This window comes from Myotis nattereri (genome assembly GCF_964212035.1).
Source record: "Myotis nattereri genome assembly, contig: HAP1_SCAFFOLD_137, whole genome shotgun sequence".
In the NCBI taxonomy this organism is placed as follows: Eukaryota; Metazoa; Chordata; class Mammalia; order Chiroptera; family Vespertilionidae; genus Myotis; species Myotis nattereri.
In genome coordinates this window covers 68,074-88,874 of record NW_027669648.1, presented here as the reverse complement: position 1 = coordinate 88,874, position 20,801 = coordinate 68,074, and the positions used below count along the sequence as shown (strand labels likewise).

General features: G+C 53.9%; 1 pseudogene across 1 annotated transcript; it reads right to left on the bottom strand.

Annotated features, from left to right (window-relative positions):
• Positions 1-15,512: 15,512 nt before the first annotated feature.
• LOC308512558 (cysteine-rich protein 1-like) lies at positions 15,513-15,920 on the bottom strand (annotated as a pseudogene). Its single transcript has one exon. The product of its transcript is annotated as a cysteine-rich protein 1-like (transcript).
• Positions 15,921-20,801: the final 4,881 nt, after the last annotated feature.

Here is a 20,801-nt window from a genome sequence, read left to right as displayed (position 1 = left end):
TCCAACAAACCATGCCTACCACCTTAAGATCATCCATGGGTGACTCCACAGAGCCTTCCCCTCCGTTCTTGATTTCCAAGAAACATGCAGAGGGGGGCAAAGAAACAGGCAAGGACTTGAAAGGACGTGGCCCACCTTCACACAGGGTGATGGGTGTATGATGGATGCTTCATAATGCAAACACACATTCAACCTGATCCAGCTCAGGCAAAACAGGGAATGAGGTGCATGAAGTACAACTAAAAAATGGCTGATGGGGACAGACCATGGAGCACCTCATGGGAGATGCAGTGCAGGGGAAAGTGTACTGCTTACAATTCAAGGCCTCATAAACAGCAACACCCATATAGGAGCCAACCAACCCCTCCATTCGGACTCAAGACCCACCCTTGCAAAGAAATGCTATGAACACACAACTCCATGAGCACCACACAACAGTCTCCCGGTCTCGGTCTTCAATGTCACTCTCTCCCATCCTGGAAGTAAAACAATGACCTTGACAACCCACCCAACCAATGCACTGTATATGTGCGTGTGTGCGTGTGTGCGTGTGTGTGTGTGTGTGTGTGTGTGTGTCTGTGTCTCTGTGTATGTGTGTCTATACGCTCATGTGGTCACTGAAAACATAAGAAAGGACACAATTCACTCACAAAGGACACTGTGCTGACAGGTCCTCTGGGACACATGTCAGCTCCCCACAAGCACAAGCTACACAGATAGAAGGTAGTGAGCACACCCAGTCACAGCTTCGTTCTCAAGGAAGCCGCACCATGAGGGGACACTGGGGCATCACAAGCACAGAACATCACTCCACGCTAGCCAGGTGACGGCAACAGCACAGGCCCCTCAAAAACAAGGCACAGGTCCCTCCATCACAACAGCAACCTCGATCATCCAGACATGGCCACCAGGAAAGGCACACGCACCTAGAAAACAAAAACGTCTATTAGTGAAATCCACGCACAGCATGTTAACAACACTTCCTCCACAGAAAACCCATTCCTTACCCCTACCCAAGCCAGCAACCCAACCACACTCCCTCCCACCCACCTACTCACTCACTCAACCACCCACCCACCCACCCACCCAACCACCCACGCACCCAACATGGATTTCAGGAGTCTCCAAAGACATAAAGACCTCAAGGATACCACCAACACAATAGCCTACTCTATACCCCTACGAGTTGTCAAATATCACTACCATCGACTTCAACATGGACTACAACACTTAACCCTGCTTTCACATCCTCGGTGCAACAAGGACCTCTTCTGCAAAAGGAAGATCCCTGTGAAACGGACTTCACCTAAGACGATGACATGGCACACGACACGGCTGCCTACCCTGGACTCGTTGCAAGAACGATGACTTTTCAGAACTAGGCAACAATTTCTGGGAAAACACAAACTTACATACCCACATGTCAGTCTCAGCACGGTTTCCCTGACAGTGGCAACGGCCACCATCCCTGCCACCCATCTGCCAATGATGGTTTCCTACTCAGGTACCATCGCATTACACATCTTCCTTCCTACATCTTCTGGGAGATTCTACGCCCCGCCAAGGCATGTCCCTCTCAAGTCACAAAGGCAACCATCACACTGGGTCCCAAGACCTTTCCAACAATGGGTATTCTGGGACACTTCCGTGCTATCCATAGCTCCTCTAACTCAACCTCTCACGGTGGCTACACGTCCAAAACCTTCAAGGAGCAACCACAGAAAAGGAACCCAGGCAACACAGACATGCTCTCTTCTACATCCATGTTTTCTGCAAGATGAAAGAAAAAAACACTCTGCCCTTCCCTGGCCATCATCAGCCCTCACTCCACAAGCTTCCCTGCAGGCGGCTGTCACCAGGCACAGGTGCACAGACAGACCCTCTCTGCAGTGCAATGCGTGACTCCGACAACACACTCTCCAATGCTCACATGCACACCCAACAACAGGACCAAATTACTCCACTCCTATGAGATGCCAGGGAACATGCAACCAACAGATGCTGGAGCACGCGCATGCACACACACACACACACACACACACAAAAAAAAAAAAAACCTCCCATGGCTAGCCATGACATAAATTAGAACAGTGGAACACAGACATGGGAACAGCAGGCAGGCACCCCTAAAAAGAAGACACATAGCAGGCTCAAAATAACATAAATCAAACACAAACAATATATAGAAGCCACTGCTCACATACGTTGCTAGACAATACGACCTCCTCACACTCCGAAACCACACATTCAGGGCAATCACCTGCTTAATCATCCTCCTCCTCCTCCTCCTCCTCCTCCACAAGATTTCCATCTAATACACATGTCATACCACCAGAACACTTTCAATAGACAAATAGATAAATGTTATTTATCCTTTAAATAACATTGTTTTCACATGAAAACATAACCATTCTTTAAAATAGACGCACCTGCACCTATTGTATGAACATCTATCTTTTCTTCCAAAGCTCAAGACGATGGATTCCCATGCACGTTGATGGCACAACACAAGAACAGAGAAAGAAAAACACACCTAGGGAGGATCTTGCCTCCTCTCCTACATGACACACAAATAGGCACAAAGATCATGCCTACAGCATGGGGGCGTGCAACACACCCGTTTAAAACACAACACTCTTCAGTCCACACACCACTCATGTCAACAAGGACAAAGACTGGACACAGGAAGACATCTTCGGACGATCACACACATCCATGATACCCCTATTCGTTCTCTCCATGTCTCTCAGCTGCACAATTCTACAACTGCAATGCTCATCTATCCTTTGCAGATTCACACGCATCCTTGGCTAATGGACAATTCCCAAAACCGACACACATGGACCTCCTCTCTAAATCACTCAGGTTCAGGAACATCCCCATGCCACTGCAAACACTGCCATGGCCACAAACCACTTTGGATCACTGGACAGAGCATCCGCCTGCACCATCCAATACCCCAGGTTCCGTGACAGCCAAAGATGGATGGGTACCTTTCAGGTAGTCACAGCCGTCAACAGTTGGAGCTATAAAGAAGGTAGATCATCCATGGTTCCACCTCTACATCCCATGCCTCTCCCTCTCCATGCCTCCCTGTAAAACAATCCAGAAAACAGTTACATTGAAAAACCTGCAACAATACAGATCACCAAAAGCATACGATTCCATTCAGCCTCTCACCCTCCCTGCTTTTCCATGGACATTCCCCTCTTTCAAAGTCATTCGGCACAAGGTCCATAGAGTTCCCGTGGATACCACTGGCTGAGGACACACACTGTGCATTTTCAGAAAGAATGGTCACGGAACAATGGCAAAAAAAAACCATGGCAAAATAAAGCCGTCTAAACGAGGACATCGGGATCGTTCCACATTCTTTCATTCAGAGACATCCAGACAACACACATCCCCAGACACTTGAAAACGGCAGTCATCGTTATCCACCACACTCCCCCAAAAACCTGGGAGCTCCACACCACTGCAGCTTTCACGAGGGACCGCTCACAGACATCAGACCGTTCACACACCACAGAAGGAGGACAGACAGGCACCCCTCAAAAGAAACAGCACAGCCGAAACCGGTTTGGCTCAGTGGACAGAGCATCAGCCTGCGGACTGAAGGGTCCCGGGTTCGATTCCGGTCGGGGGCATATACCTGGGTTGGGGGCATATCCGCAATAGGAGATGTGCAGGAGGCAGCTGATTGATGTTTCTCTCTCATCGATGTTTCTAACTCTCTATCTCTCTTCCTTCCTCTCTGTGAAAAATCAATAAAATATATTTTTAAAAAAAAAACACAAAAAAGGCATGCTCTGCAAAATATCTACATGGACAGCTTTTAGGTTAGGACACTCAAAAAGACACTCTTTTCTCAAATAGAAAAGAGTCATGCTAAAGAAAACTTAACAGACAAGAATTCCATGTGGATGGCCCACTCCGCCAGAAAACTTGACAAATACATTGCATGACCACGAGGAGAAAATTCACATTTCTAACACAAGCAAGAAAAATGGTCTGACGTGGCCCCCCTAGCTGCAAGCACAAAAACCACTCTTCACATGGCCTGACCCTCCCTTAGTCACACACTTGCTCTCAATTCAACATGGGACTTCTTCCCTCAAACAAGCATCACTCCACAACAAACAAGGACGCCCTGATTTGCAAGAACCCTACCCAAGACTGCTTCACCCAAAGGCCTCCCATCCCGCACTGGCCTGGAACCTTCATTTACATCCAAAACTCCCTGGCCCTCCTGCCCCACGTGACTGGAACCCTTGCAAAACGGCCTTTCACAACCCCTAGTATGACACCAAATTCACAACATACCGTGTGGATACTTTACCAACTGCTTACGTGAAAGACTAGCTTGGGATGACCCACATAGACACCACCTGTCAGACCCTGGCCTGCGGTTCCAAAATACTGCCAAAGGGAACGGCGGAACGCTCCTCTTCCGCTCCTGTTCCGTGCCACCCTACATCCGCTGCAGGGGACCAAGGACTCACTGGCAACACAGGCACACGGAGGCTCCACTGAAAATACAGCCCATCCAGGCAGCGCTTTCTTGCACATTGCCACACCACACAACATTTATGTGTCCTTTCACTTCCAAACAACATCCACTGCCTACACTTCTCATAACCCAGTAAACAAACAACAGAAAACACCACCTACACCTAACACACGTGAACAAATGACCTGCCAGCAATAACAGAGCCCAAACTCACCCAGGAGGTGGACGACACACTCTTAGGCTGGACCACCACAATCATCAAAGATCAAAACACACACCAGCTTCCCCATGAACCAGCTCATCAGAGAGGAACCAGAAGGATCCAAGCACAACATTCCAATCTTCTTCACAAACTAACACACACACACACACACACACACACACAAACACACACACACACACACAGGAATCCTCTCTATCTGTCCCAACTCAACAAACAAAAAATCAACTTCCAGGATGCCCAACTTTCACTGCATACTGGAAAACTTGGGGGACAACAGGGTCCTCCGTGCCCCAGCCTCTCGATACCCTACAACACTCCACACACGGGATCCAATTCGTTACCACACGCAAGGCACGAGCGGCACACACTCCAAACAAACCACCATCGAAACCTCCTGCTCTGAGCCATCCAATACAAACACGTACCGGCTTCCTTTTGACCTACAAAAAGGAACGGCAATGCTTTACAGGGTCGACATGGGACACCTGCACATCCACAAACACGTACACAGAATGGGAATCACTCAACAACACTACAGGACGCAACCTATCTGAGAAAAACACAAAACACATCCTCATGGGCTCACCTGGGACTCTTTCAGATGCTCACTCGGAAAAAATCCTTCCAAACATACTGTGCTGGGGGGGCTGCGTATCTGGCGCTTTGGCAGACGGTTCATGCTGTGCTGTAGGTTCCTAAAACACACACATAGGAAGGGTCTCACATCAGGCCAGCCCTTCAGATAGGCTCTGCTGGCCCCTTCCCAGCACACAGGCCTTCTTTCTCTGAAGCCCCGAAAATATCATGCAAAATTTCAGAGACAAAGGACTACAAAAAGTAGAAACAAAGAAAGTTGTCTCGATATTGGAAGCCCAGAACTAGAAAGACACATTTTCCTCTGGGCCTCCACAGAATTGGCTACTGAAATGTAACTCCTGGGATCGGCACTGCACTTAAGCCTCTGCTTCGGCAGGGTGCTGTCACTATAGTCGCTGGCCAGCTCGATAAATCCTCGCTTGCTCTTGAAGACCTCATGGGAGTCGGTGGTCTTATTCTCGCAAATGTGGTTCCCCAACAATACCATGACGCTCACCTTCTCTACAACAACACATGGCCATCCCAGCAAACGCTCCTGCTCTCGGAACCTCATGTCCCTTACACCGACGCTCACCCTTCTGAAGCACAACACCTTCTTACCTACTCATGGCACAAAGACCTCCACCCACAGACGCGCTGGAAAACTGCACAGGGAAGCTCCAAACAACAACGACGTCACATGGACGGCCAAACCGGAAATTCCACCTTCAATACATGACTTGCCAGAAAAAAAGAAGCAACAAACATTTCTACGGCAGCCTTCAGCACACACAGTGGGAAGGAACCCAAATCGCACCACACACACTGTTGGTGGGGGGGGGGGGGGGCGGCCACGGGCGGGAGAGGACCCGGCACAGGGCTGTCACAACTCACCAACACCTCCACCGGTTCACCACGGCTCCCTCCAACAGCTGCCCACACGAGTCCTGTGCAAACAATGGGACCAGACGACAACCATCAAAATGCCACATCACCAAGGATCACGGCACACAAGCACCAAAACCCATCTTCCCCACACCCACCATGCCAGGAGGACCCCGCACCGACTCACACAAACACACACACGACCTGCATCGGACGAACGGCTCCCACCTACAACCAGTAAAAACAAACACATGCAAGACTCAACACAACTCTAGAAAATTCACAATAACAATTCAACAATCTCTCACATCCTTCTTTCTTTCTCTGCTCCCCTCCCTCCCTCCCTCCCTCCCTCCCTCCCTCCTTCCCTCCCACATCAAAACCCACTGCACCAAGGAGACTGCCAGGGCACCCACCTGGCCTCTTCCATCACACCCAACAGCCAGCGGGGACATCGGCCTTCCCTCAACCTTCTCACACGGGACATCTTGGAAGCACAGGCAGAGATGAAGGGAAAGATGGACGGAAAACGGGGGGGGGGGGGGGCGAACTCTGAAGGACCTTTTAGAAAACGATCACACGCTCTTACAATTCTACTATGTTAAGAACACTTGCACACGCACAAGGGAGGACCCATGGCAACAGGCTCGCATACCAGACAACATCCTGGTCAGCTCAGAAACACACTTGGATGCCAACACTGCACGCATCGCCCACCTACATACTCCACCACACACCCACAACAGACACACATCCAAACACACCTCTCCCTCACCACCCACTCAAACCACACTCCAAAAACAACACAGTGTGCACAAGGAAGCACCAAAGAAAAACAAGACATGCACCCACTCCCACAGCAACGGAACAACAAAATCACCACACAACTCAACCACTTACCTCAGCGGACAACGGGTGGGTAGCCTGCCCCACGAAGAATGCACGATGACACACGCTCAGGCATTCAACATCCATTCCATCAGCCGCACAACTCCTGGCTCAGCCGCAATGCCTACAAAAACCAGTCAGGGGAGTCGCCGGCTCGGGGCGGAGACTTCTGCGCTCATACCCAGAGGGCACACATTCCAATGGGCTCACCCAAACTCAACAGTGCCCTTCAGCAAAACGACTGCCCACATGGAAATCACCTCAAAAGCCACTTCTGAAGGAGCGGGGACCAACGCCATGGCTCCATCCGGCAAAACTGCACCTATCCCTCAACCTTGGGGACAATGTGCGCCTCGCAGGGCCTGCCTTTCCTCATCAGGACACTGACCAGCTGGGTTCCTTACACACAACCTGCACGCTCAGCGGACACGGCCTCTCAACCTCACAAACAACCCAAGGCATCCCCTGCTGCTGCCAAACGGCTTCAGCGGCTGGGACACACACCTCCTCACTCCTACACAGTCGCATCTCACTTGCCCCAACACACCTGCCCTTCTTCATCTCTGCTCACCCTAAAACGGATGCCGCTGATGACATCCTAGCCCCGAGTGGACCACGGGCTACCGTTCGCCGGCCTTGGGACACACCGACCACCTGTCCTTGCAACACACAACACGACCTTCGGCTTCCTGACATCACTCAACAACCAACAGTCGTACCTGGCTTTGCGCCTCACAAACGTCCCTGTAATCACGCATCACAGGCACGCACCACACTCAGCCGGCTCGACCAGCCCACACGCACCTCGGGCCAGTGGACAGTCTTGGTCCGCCGATAGAACACAGGCGACCTCTGGACCCTCTGCACACACACCTCCACGGAAACGAAGCCCGAGACAACAGCCGGCTCCCTCACCAAACACAAAACCTCACCCTTCCTCCCCATTGCAAACCTAATATCATCCAAACATAGACAAATCCCAACCACACAGCACCATCACCTGCCCTTTCGACATCCACACCCACACTTCCATACCAGCGAACATTCACAAACCTCCATCCTCATCACCTCCACAATGGCCCATCCACCTACCCATCGAGCTTTGGCCCTAAGAAACCCCCCAGGGCTGGCAGGGAACAGGACCTTGCAAACACATTTCTTGGCCAAATGTCCAAAATGTCCTCTTCTGTTTTGCTTTGGGAAACGGCTGCCTTCTGCTCAACTAGATGCAACAGTGGGTGCACAACAAAACCACACACATGTATGTGACTCACTTCCTTCCCCAAAAATAGAAAACACTTACCATCCAAAATGTGGTCAGAAACATTGCATCTTAACACAACAGCTGTCTGTCTCACAGCATCACCAAACATGGACAGACTTGCCACTGCCTGCCAGACGGACCTTCCCACACAACAATCAACGACTTCCAATAGACAGGACATGGACCACACTGCAAAGGAAATCACTTGGCCAACACCTCTCACTGGCTCATTGCACTCAGCCTGGCTGGACCTGAAAACGGACCGAGCTCCCCTCATAGCCGACTCACTGAGCCCCCGACCACACCTCAGGTCGCACCACCAGGCCCTACCACTTCCATGTTCCCACTTACACTGACATGCGCCTGACTGCTCGCCTCACGGACCTTCTCATCTCACGGACTACCACAGCTTGGCCTCGGGAGCACAAGGGACAACTCCTTCAAACACAGCCCGCCTCTCACCTCCACCACCACAGCGCCTCTACCCTCACAACAAAGAGGAACGCCTTAGGGTTCACAGATGCATGACCATGAAAACTGGATCAACCCACAAACACAAACCACACACTCCACGAAACAATCTTACAACAAAACCTATCTCATAGGACCGTTCTGCTATAAATACATACAAGGAAGATGCAAAACACACAACCACAACAAAACCAGGGACACATCTCAAGCACATGCACAGGAACACTCAGGGACAAGGGTGTTGGAAGCAAACTGACCCTCTGTCTGCGGATCCAATGAGAGGACTCAGCGGGTCCAAATACACAATCACGCCACAGACACATGCCTTCTGCACCACAAACCTTACCTTGGTCCTAAATAAACCTCCTCCGCCCCTTCCTTCCTTCCTTCCTTCCTCCCTCCCTCCCGCCCTCCCTCCCAGCAACATTAGGACCCTTTCAAATACCCACAGGCACTTCCTCCTTCCAAATCCTGACAACTCGTCTCAACTACTTTGCACCCCGATGCTGCCCTTGCTCTCTCCTTTCTAAGGACCTTGTTTTAGACATTGAACATCACACGACACCTCAATGCATGACTTCAAATCCAGGCATGCCTGAGAGGTGGGGTAGGAGGGACAAAGCAAAGTGGACAAAACCTCTGGGCTTCAGAAAAGAAATGAAAAAATACAGTGAGGTGGCTGCAGGACACTTCAGGCTTAACCATTCACACAATCACAATACAGGGAGTTCTGCTCCGAGCCATGGGTCCACGGCTAAGTCCTCAGGGGGACGGACAAACATTTCACAGCTACCTCAGCTCAGACACTAAAGAACAGGAGCCTGCATCCACATGCAAATGCATCTTTCTCAGGGAGCACATTGCCCGAGGACATGCCAAACCACTAGAAACTCCTTTGCAATTCAAGGGTTGGCCTCTCAGGCCATCCTTATGGGGGGTTTTGGGCCTGGTCCGTTGCTGAAGACACCGCACAACACTTCCCTCGGTGACTCATGCGAACTTGGAAACGGCACATTCAACACATCCAGGAATCAACAGACCACAAACATCCCATCTGCTTTCTCCTACTACAAAGTCTAAAATGCACTTCCATGCCATCACGGACTCCAGCTCAAGACTCAATACTGGGATTCTAACCACATCCTGAGGGGGGTGGGGGTGGGCGGGGACCATGGGAGATGCCAGCTTTTCCAATGGCAGCGACCAATTCATTACACAAAGCTTACATCCACCACCCACCCCATGAGAGGTACTCACCCAAGATGCTCAAACACCTAGGGAGGCATGGGCTCACAAAATCAAGCATGCACGGGCACAGGGGCACAGCGGAAGGGAGGGGGGAGGGAGGGAGCGAGGGAGGGAGACCACCCACCCTCCCTCCTCACATGGCTGAGGGACCTCACCTCCCAAAGCCATCCATCCTTCCAGGAAAAGAGCTTCACATTCTTCACATGGGAATTGTTATGCCCAGAATTCAAGATCCCCAAGAAACCACGCCAGGGAGCCAGTCCAATGCAAAAGCAGAGGGTCTCTTATACAAGCTCGCTTGGTCCCCCCCTTGCCTCCATTACTGGATGCAAGAGAGAGCCCCGAATCCCCAGAGAACAAAGAATTTATAGGGCTTGGGGTCGGGGGTTCAGGCAGGGTGCAGCTAGGGTCTGGTTACACAAAGACAGGGGGGTGGCCAGCATACTTTTGGCCTTGGGCTAGTTTCCCCCGCTTTCCCATTGGCCGAGATAAGGGCAGGCTGAGTAACTGATACACCCTGCGGCTTTTTCTTGAAAGAGGGGTTAAGGACACAGCTATCAGTCCTGCTCTGTCCTTTCAGGAATACCATCATTTTCTCGGGGACTCACACACCAAGCCTCTGCCATCTCACACATCACACAATTGCATTGCCAGCTACAAGCAAACTCTCCACAAAACCGGCTCCTCACAACATTGGGGACTGCTGGCCTCTGTTCCAACACACTTGCCTGGGGAGAGCAAAAAAATACACAACACAATGGACAGGGGGACCGCGTGCCTCAGGGAACATGACAAATGGCAACACACCTTTTTCCTTAGCACCATCTGGGCTGGGACTCGGTCACAGTCAAGCAGCAATTTCAGGGGGAGATAGAGCCAGCCTTAGGCATTTGGGAGAATTGGGGTCCATGGAAAAAAGACAGGCACACACACTAGGAGAAGGGACATGGCCACAACACAACCAAGCCAGGGCTGCTCACATCTCCATCACACAAGGGAGCACCAACACTTGCATTTGCATAACACAAACAAAATGCAAATAGCCCACAAAGGTCAAGATTTACAAAAGAAAGACAAGGAAGCCCTTGATTCAGGTGCAAAAGAAGAAAGCCCAGAGGGAAAAAGGGGAGGGACAACCTCACGAGGCCCATGGGACAGTCAACCTTGGAGCCCAGGACTTACTGGATGAACCAACTCCAAGGGGAATATGGACCCGCAGAAGAAATAGCAGGCACCACCATCTGCACCCTCGACAGGACAGACAGAAAGGAACCCACTGGGACCCTTTTCACCCTCCCTACGGGGACGTCTGCACTTCGTCTTCAACACAGCTCCACACTTACTACAACACTTTCCGTCCGGGAATTCATTCTGCCGTTCCGGCGGGGGAAGAAATACGGGTTCCAGTACAAAAACGACGTAGCCACGGGATCCCCTCCCCCGCTTTCATACACCCGCTACCAAGGGGCACCTCTGCCCTCAGTGCCCACTCAGGACCCTCACATGGTGCAGGGACGACAAGCACATCCCTCCATCACAAAGACACACACACACGTTCCTCCTCAGCGAGGTCTGGGCTCCCCCTGCTGGCCACGCTGCGCTCCACATGCTGCTCTTCACCTGCATCACACGCTCCTGACAGGTGGACCCACGGCAAAGGCTCACCGACGTCCGCCCGCCTGCCTCTCCAATTGGGAAAAATCCAGACTGGTTCCCATAGATCTGTCACCTCCTGTGTGTCCGGGTCCCAAAACACCTTCTTTTACGAGGCACGTCGACAAAAATGATCTAAGGAGACATCTTCCTCAGCATACACAATGCATGGATTGTGTACCATCAAAATAGAAACATTTTAGAAAATGGGGAGGCGGGAAAACCGTTACAAAAACAGCACACTTGGCAGGTTAGACAATTTTTAAAAGGAGCAAAAAAACAATGCCACCTGGACAGCTGGGGGAGCTCCACAGGCTCCTCTTGACAGCCTTAAGATCACATTCCCCTCCTAAGACCAGGTATCGCCATGGACATATCTTAGGAAAAAATGGGGGGAAACTACAGGTTCATTCTTCACTTCAACAACACTTTCACACCAACATGCAAAGTGCAAAAGCTGTGCTCCTCTTTTTCACACCTTTGGAACGCTCAAGAAAACTTTGACACCCAGAGGCTCAGTCTGTAGTCTTTGCAAACTTCCAACCTTAAAATAGCAATGAATCCCCCCCCCGCCCCCCCCCCGTCATCTTCACTAATTTCACAGACCATGGGGAAGACACAGCAAAACCCCACAAACACCCGGACCTGGGATCACGGCCGCAATACCAGTCACAGGGCCGTGTGCTTACACTACAACACATCATTTTTAGGACAACGTTCACTTCACCTGGGGAATGGGACACACAAAAGGGCTCAGCACACAAGACACAGGACAGACGGAGGGGTGGGTGGCTGTGGCTCCTGCCTGAGAAATAACAGTCAAAGCAACAAAGGGGAGCCAAGCCTAAGCAGCCTCACCTGGGCCCCGCCACTCCTCCAAGACACTGTGGTACCTCCTGCATCACACCTGAGGGGGGGGGGGGTTCTACTCACATCCTGCACGAGCCACTCACCTCACTCTGAGCCTCACACCCACCAGCACTCTAACTGCTGAGCCCTCAGGGGCATGCACCTTGGTTGAAGGTGCATCCCCAGTAGGGGGTGTGCAGGAGACAGCTGATGGATGTTTCTCTCTCATCCCTGTTTCTGACTCTCTGTCTCTATCCCTCTCCCTTCCTCTAAGTCAGCGGTTCTCAACCTGTGGGTCGCGACCCCTTTAGCGCTCCAACAACCCTTTCACAGGGGTTGCCTAAGACCATCCTGCATATCAGATGTTTACATTACCATTCATAACGGTAGCAACATGACAGTGATGAAGTAGCAACAAAAATATTTTGATGGTTGCGTCACAACATGAGGAACTGTATTTCAAAGGCCAGAGAGTTGAGAACCACTGCTCTAAGTAAAAAATCAATAACATATATATTTTTTAAAAAGATTCTGGAACTTGCAAGCTCTCTCCAACATCTTCTTCAAAGGCTGCAACAGGCAAAAGGAGAAAGATAGATATGTACATCAATATATACATAAGATCTCAGTGTTTTCTAGACTTCCATGGCAAACAATTCACAAAATGAAAATGACATCAAGATCTAAAGAGCAGTAAAAAGGCACACTCTGACGACCACAAGGGAAGCGTGGGGGCCCAACAGGAGGACAAGGGCATGAGTGCCATTCCCGTGAGGCTCCACATGAACACACAGATCCGAGAACATGGAAGAGGGGGAAATGGCAGACTTGGTATTTTAAATGTCAGGCGGCTTCACTCACCATTTCAGGATCATTCCTTCCTTTGGGAATCAAAGCAAAGCTTCACTGGGCCATTCAACCAACAACACCTTGTGCCTCTGGGCCTGGTGCTGACCTTCCAGCTAAAGCCACGTGACTGTGACCAAAAACTAGACCCATCATTTCAGCGACGCTGCCAGGGCAGCCATCATGCCATCCCGGGAGAGAACGAACTCAAGGCTCTGGGTCTGCAACACGTCCCTCCCAGCACTGACAAGGGATTAGCCGCACACCGCTGCACTGAGGCGGCCTTGAAGGTGAGTGAGCACCCTCCCTGCCTAATATGTCCCTTGCTGTCTTCTTTAACTAGACACTACTGAGGAGTTCTTCTGGCAACCTCATGCTCTAGCATTGACAAACACCGGCTATTGCTTCCATTCACTTTTTCAAGTGGCCATTTCAAAACCTTCCCAGCCCCCTGGACTACAAATACACATGTTCTCCTGTGCCTCTCGACACCACTTGGTATAGGCCTTTGCCCGTCCTAAAGGCAACTTTTAGAAGCAGGAACCAGTGCTTGTTCATTCATGAACTTTCTCACTCCAGCACAGTTCCATCCAGAACAACGTCACTAACTGTGTGTGAAATAAACTGATGACACACAACACCTTTCACAATCAGAACATGGGGGCATCCGAGCTCTTCTTCTTTTCACTCCGTTTTGCAAATAGATGATAGAAAAATAGGTACAAGAACAACATTGGGTCTTTCCGTCTCTAAAACAGTCATTCAGAATGGGCATATGGCCCCTTGGAATGGACATAGTGACAAGACCATTAGACGATTAGGAAACTTCCTCATCAGGAACCTCGACGAGAGCCCTTGTGTCTCTGTCTGTCTGTCTGTCTGTCTGTGGTGCTGACATAAATCCAGGTGCAAAGACCTGGGCCTGCTTCCAAACCAGGGGGAGCCAAGTCCAAATGGAGGACCAAGGTTTGTGTATCTCATGGTCTCTGATACACTTCCCTCTCACCCAGGATCTCATGGCACTCACTGGGCACTGAGACAAAAGCACCACCGTTGGAGGGTGTGGAAGAAACGGGAAATCCACTCACCACCTCCCAGCTCACCTGCTTTTAAAGAGAAACATCTTTTTACAACGTCCCCTGAGCCACGTGGGCACCCTCTCTACTCTGTTGGGTGCTTCAGCATTCCCCACAGCTGTCTTAGAACTGATCCCAGCGTCGCAATTCTTCAAACCAGCTGCTTCTGTAGGTTTCTCTTTAGATGGGAAAGAAAATTGCATGAATTATGATGTGGAACTCTCATACAAAGGGAGTCATTTAAAAAATGATGGCATTTCCATGTGAAGAATGGGAACCTCATTCCCTACAATGACTGAGGGCTTGGATGGGTGACCTGAAACTCTCAGAAGCAACCATTGAGCCACACCTTCATACTCGGGTTTTCCCACATCAACCCAATCCTGACACAGCACCTCGGGACCAGGGGAAATCGGCCAGTTGGGATATTGTTTTCTCTGGGTCTCAGCTGACTTGTGAGGAGCCAGCCCACAGTCATGGAGCTGATGACGCCCAAGCAGGGGCCCTGTGCACATTGGAAGGTGGGCTCTCTCGCTCAGGTCAGGAGGGGCAAACCCCCACCCCCAGCCTCGCATTGAAACACCACACATTTCCAAGTGGCTCAGCACCTCTGCTGAGTATCTCTCAGGGGGTGAAGGAAAGCTTTGCACAATCAAGTCCTCATTCACATTAAAAATGTTGGTGTCCCCTGTGCCCAAACCTCCACAAACAGGAAGGATCGGGTTTGAGTAGTCACGCCTTGATTTGTTGAATACATCTTGTCCAGGTTGCAATGATTAACCTCTCTCTTCATGCCCAGCTTTCTCTACCATTTGTTTCCATTTCCAGTGTGGAAGGAAATGGAAAATTCTCCAGGATGCGATGCTCTGCTGTTTGGGTGTAGATGTGCACACACGTTTTAAACAGAGATACTGTGAACATTCATGAATTGGAATTCTCACGATGACTACGGAAGACAAGTGCTGGGCGTTTCCAGTAAAATCTGATACCTTTTGGGGGGAGGATAGGAGCAGATTTCACACTTTCCAGTTTTATTTTATTTTATTTTTTTATTATTTATTGTATTTTTTTTCCCCAGCTCGGTTTATTGAGTGCGTGGGGTCTGTGGAGCCCCAGGAGTTACGGCTGGGCATCAGCCTGGAGGGACAGCAGTCCAGGTCCAGGGGGCAGCCAGGGGTGGGGTCTCCACAACCTGGGTCTACTTGAAGGTGTGACTCTCAGAGCCACCTCGACCAAAGCCTTTGGGTCCGAACCTGGCGGGGAAGCAGGGGTGGTTGCAGTAGGGCTTGCCTTCATGCTCGGCATGGCCCCCCGAGGTCAGGGTCTTCCCGCACTTCTCACACTTGAGGCAGGGCTGGTGCCAGTCCTTCCCTGGGACGTCACCCGCTCCGCGAAGTACACCTCCTTCTGGCACTTGGGGCACTTGGGCATGGCGGCGGCGGCGGCGGAGCGGGCGGACAGACGGCGGGAACCGGGAGGCGCGCGGACTGTCCAGTTTTATTTTAAATCTGTTCTTCTGGATCTGACACAGAGACAGACAAGGAGACAGAGAAACAATCAGGTGATGTGGGTGCCCTTACCAGGAATCAGGGGACTTCTTCGTTCATAGGTCAGCACTCAGCCATTGAGCCTCGCTTGCTGGGCTGTGTGTTGCTATTTGGATGACCCGTTTCTACGGAGACAATGCGGCCCTGGCTGGGTGGATTACCATTATCCCCCCCCCCCCCATGCCAGGGGGAGGAGAACCTTTACCTTGCTGGTGTTCTCATGCTGCTTGGAGCATCAGGCCTGCTTCCATCATCACAGCAGGTGGGAGCTGTGCCATCAGTACAAGCCTATTTCTATCTTCTGCCTAGTGCTTCATAACATAGAATGAAGGGAAAACCAGGCAGATTGCCTCGACAATGGGGACCAGTCATTTAGCAAACATTCTGCTTTGGTGACAACACATGACCCCCAAAACTTCCTTGGGCAGCAATACACACTCATACTTACCAAGTTGCTAAACATTTGCCAAGAAAAACACTCACCCTTACAAAGTTTTTAACATGCTCACTTAATTACACTTAGGAAGGCAACTTTGTACAACAAATGTCATTTTCTAAAATAAAATCCATGTATAATACAAATGTATAATACATCAAACAGACAACAGCCTCCCTGGTACTGACAGCATCAATAATGGCAGCCTGCAGGGGAAGGACTGCCTCAGGAATGCCCTACAGAGGCCGCTGAGTCTAGTGGGAATAACACCTTCTCCTGATAACCCTGCACCTCACTGCACAGACTGGCTGCCTCCATAATGGTGTCATCCAAGGCACTGGCTGCCGCAATCACAATGGCCGCGGCTGACTGGCTGCCTCAGGAAAGGAGACCGGTGCGGTACTGGCTGCCTTGGTAACGGCGGCCTCCCCAGGACTGACTGCTCCAATCATGGCAGCCTCTAGGTTACGGACTGAATTAGTGAACGCACAGCTTCCCCATGTCAGTGAAGCAGCCAAGGCCTCCCTTTGCAGGGCTGGGACAGGAAGGGGTGCAAAATGCAGACCCGTGACCTCAGTCCAACCAGGGAAGGAATATTTGCACCCTGGACAGCCTCGATGATTCTGTAGGGTTTTCTGTGGGGTTTTTTGTTTGTTTGTTTGTTTGTGGGTTTTGGGGTAGAATTTTTCATCAAATTCACAGGACATTAGCTAACATTTCAGCACCACGGACAGAAACACAAGGTGTTATTCTTTAAATGGCCACATGAGGGCAGCAGAGGATCGTTTTTGCAAAGGAATTGGCTGACAGCTTCCTTTAAGGCAGTGGTTCTCAACCTTCCTAATGCCGCCACCCTTGAATACAGTTCCTCATGTTGTGCTGATCCCCAACCATGAAATTTTTTCGTTGCTACTTCTTCACTGTAATGTTGCTACTGTTATGAATCGTCATGTAAATGTCTGATATGCAGGATGTATTTTCATTGTTACACACTGAACATAATTAAAGCGTAGTGATTCATCACAAAAACAATATATAATTATACATGTGTTTTCCAATGGTCTTAAGCGACCCCTGTGAGAGGGTCGTTCGACCCCCAAAGGGGTCGCGACCCACAGGTTCAGAAGCGCTGGTCTAGTGGGAATCCCTGTTTCCCAGAACGCAACTCCCCGCCTACCGCCTGGTCCTCTCGCTAAGGAAGCGAACACATGGGCCTGGAAGACAGTCCGGGACCTAAATACCGTCGGGTGGAACAGAGACTCGGTCAGGCGGCAGGAAGGCCGCGTCAGCCCAACACCTGCCCCGGCTGGGGGCTCCCGGCTCCCGGGGTCCCTCCGATACGCAGCGGGAATCCAAGCCCTGGACACCGCCCAGTGGCTGAAGGCTTCTTGACGGACACTCGCAGGACCCAGGGCAGCCAATCACCACGGGGGGTTGGGAGCGCGGGGCGGGCTCTTTCCACAGGATTCTGCCCTTGACTGGCAGGAAGGCTCCACCCGGCGCCCCGCCCTTTTCGCGTTTCTGACCGCCCATTGGCGGGCAGGACCCCGTGACCGCAGCACTGATTGGCGGCTGGCGCTGACGCTCTGGAGGCTGGAAGCTCCCCCTCGCCCCGCCTCACACCTCCTGAGGGCGGGAGCGCGCGGCCAGGAGCGCGGGTTTGAGGGGACCTCGGCCAGGTGCGCAGTGCGGCCGGGAGACGGACAGGAAAACGGGGGCCTCGGGTGGGAACCCCTTGGCCGCCGGCCTTCAAACCCCCAGCCGAAGACCCGGGGTGTCCTCCCGAGAGGCTCCCACTCTGTCAGCCTCCACGGACCCCAAGTCCGCTAACCCGGAGGACCCCCGGTCTCAGCGCCCAGAGGAACGCTCAATCCCCCAAAGCTCAGACCCAGCACACCCCGAGCCCGGGCTCCCTAACCACGGCACCCAGGAAGACCAAATCCCCAACTCCGAGACAGAAACCCTGGAGCCTCTCCCTGAGACCCCAAATCTCTTCACAGGAGCCCCAAATCCTCTGACCCGAGCACCCAACTTTCCTGGCCAGAAAGACCCGGATTCTGTCCCGCGGGCCCGTCTCCTCAGCCAGCGACTTCTCTGCACCTTGAGGCGCCTCCGCCCGCATCCATTGCTCCAGGATCGCGGGTGCCATTCCCGAACCCGGTTCCTCTAGGCACAGGCCCCCTCCCCAAGGTCAGGGCGCCTCCACACCCACCCCCAGGGCCCTCAACGCCCCCACCGCGCCCCTCAAACCCCTCTGACCGCGCCCCACAGACCACTCTGACCACGCCCCTCAGACCCCCTGACCGCGCCCCTCAGTCCCCCCACCGCGCCCCTCAGTCCCCCCACCGCTCCCCTCAGTCCCCCGAGACCGCTCCCCTCAGGCGCCCCTCAGACCCCACCTGACCGCGCCCCACAGTCCCCCCACCGCTCCCCTCAGTCCCCCCCGACCGCGCCCCTCAGTCCCCAGACCGCTTCCCTCAGTCCCCCCAGACCGCGCCCCTCAGACGCCCCAGACCGCTCCCCTCAGACCCCCCAGAACGCGCCCCTCAGACGCCCCCTGACCGCGCCCCTCAGACCCCCCTGACTGCGCCCCTCAGACCCCCAAGACCGCTCCCCTCAGTCCCCCCAGACCGCTCCACTCAGACCCCCCACCGCTCCCCTCAGACCCCCCCAGACCGCGCCCCTCAGACACCCCAGACCGCTCCCCTCAGACCCCCCAGACCGCGCCCCTCAGACCCCCCCTGACCGCGCCCCTCAGACCCCCCTGACTGCGCCCCTCAGACCCCCAAGACCGCGCCCCTCAGACCCCCCCTGACCGCGCCCCTCAGACCCCCCTGACTGCGCCCCTCAGACCCCCAAGACCGCTTTCCTCAGTCCCCCCAGACCGCTCCCCTCAGACCCCCCAGACCGCTCCCCTCAATAACCCCCACCGCTCCCCACAGTCCCCCCAGACCGCGCCCCTCAGACGCCCCAGACCGCTCCCCTCAGACCCCCGAGACCGCGCCCCTCAGACCCCCCAGACCGCGCCCCTCAGACCCCCCCTGACCGCGCCCCTCAGACCCCCCTGACTGCGCCCCTCAGACCCCCAAGACCGCTTTCCTCAGCCCCCCAGACCGCTCCCCTCAGACCCCCCAGACCGCTCCCCTCAATAACCCCCACCGCTCCCCTCAGTCCCCCCAGACCGCGCCCCTCAGACGCCCCAGACCGCTCCCCTCAGACCCCCCAGACCGCGCCCCTCAGAACCCCCTGACCGCGCCCCTCAGACCCCCCCTGACCGCTCCCCTCAGTCCCCCTAGACCGCGCCCCTCAGACGCCCCAGACCGCTCCCCTCAGACCCCCCAGACCGCTCCCCTCAGACCCCCCAGACCGCGCCCCTCAGACCCCCCCTGACCGCGCCCCTCAGACCCCCCCTGACCGCGCCCCTCAGACCCCCCCTGACCGCTCCCCTCAGACCCCCCTGACCGCGCCCCTCAGTCCCCCCTGACCGCGCCCCTCAGACCCCCCAGACCGCTCCCCTCAGTCCCCCCCTGACCGCTCCCCTCAGACCTCCCAGACCGCGCCCCTCAGACCCCCCTGACCGCGCCCCTCAGACCCCCCAGACCGCGCCCCTCAATCCCCCCAGACCGCGCCCCTCAGACCCCCCAGACCGCTCCCCTCAGTCCCCCCTGACCGCTCCCCTCAGACCTCCCAGACCGCGCCCCTCAGACCCCCCTGACCGCGCCCCTCAGACCCCCCCTGACCGCGCCGCTCAGACCCCCCAGACCGCTCCCCTCAGACCCCCCAGACCGCGCCCCTCAATCCCCCCAGACCGCTCCCCTCAGACCCCCCAGACCGCTCCCCTCAGTGCCCCCAGACCGCGCCCCTCAATCCCCCCAGACCGCGCCCCTCAGACCCCCCAGACCGCTCCCCTCAGTCCCCCCTGACCGCTCCCCTCAGACCTCCCAGACCGCGCCCCTCAGACCCCCCTGACCGCGCCCCTCAGACCCCCCCTGACCGCGCCGCTCAGACCCCCCAGACCGCTCCCCTCAGACCCCCCAGACCGCGCCCCTCAATCCCCCCAGACCGCTCCCCTCAGACCCCCCAGACCGCTCCCCTCAGTGCCCCCAGACCGCGCCCCTCAATCCCCCCAGACCGCGCCCCTCAGACCCCCCAGACCGCACCCCTCAGACACCCCAGGCCGCTCCACTCAGACCCCCCACCGATCCCCTCAGACCCCCCCAAGACCGCTCCCCTCAGTCCCCCTAGACCGCGCCCCTCAGACGCCCCAGACCGCTCCCCTCAGACCCCCCAGACCGCGCCCCTCAGAGCCCCCAGACCGCGCCCCTCAGA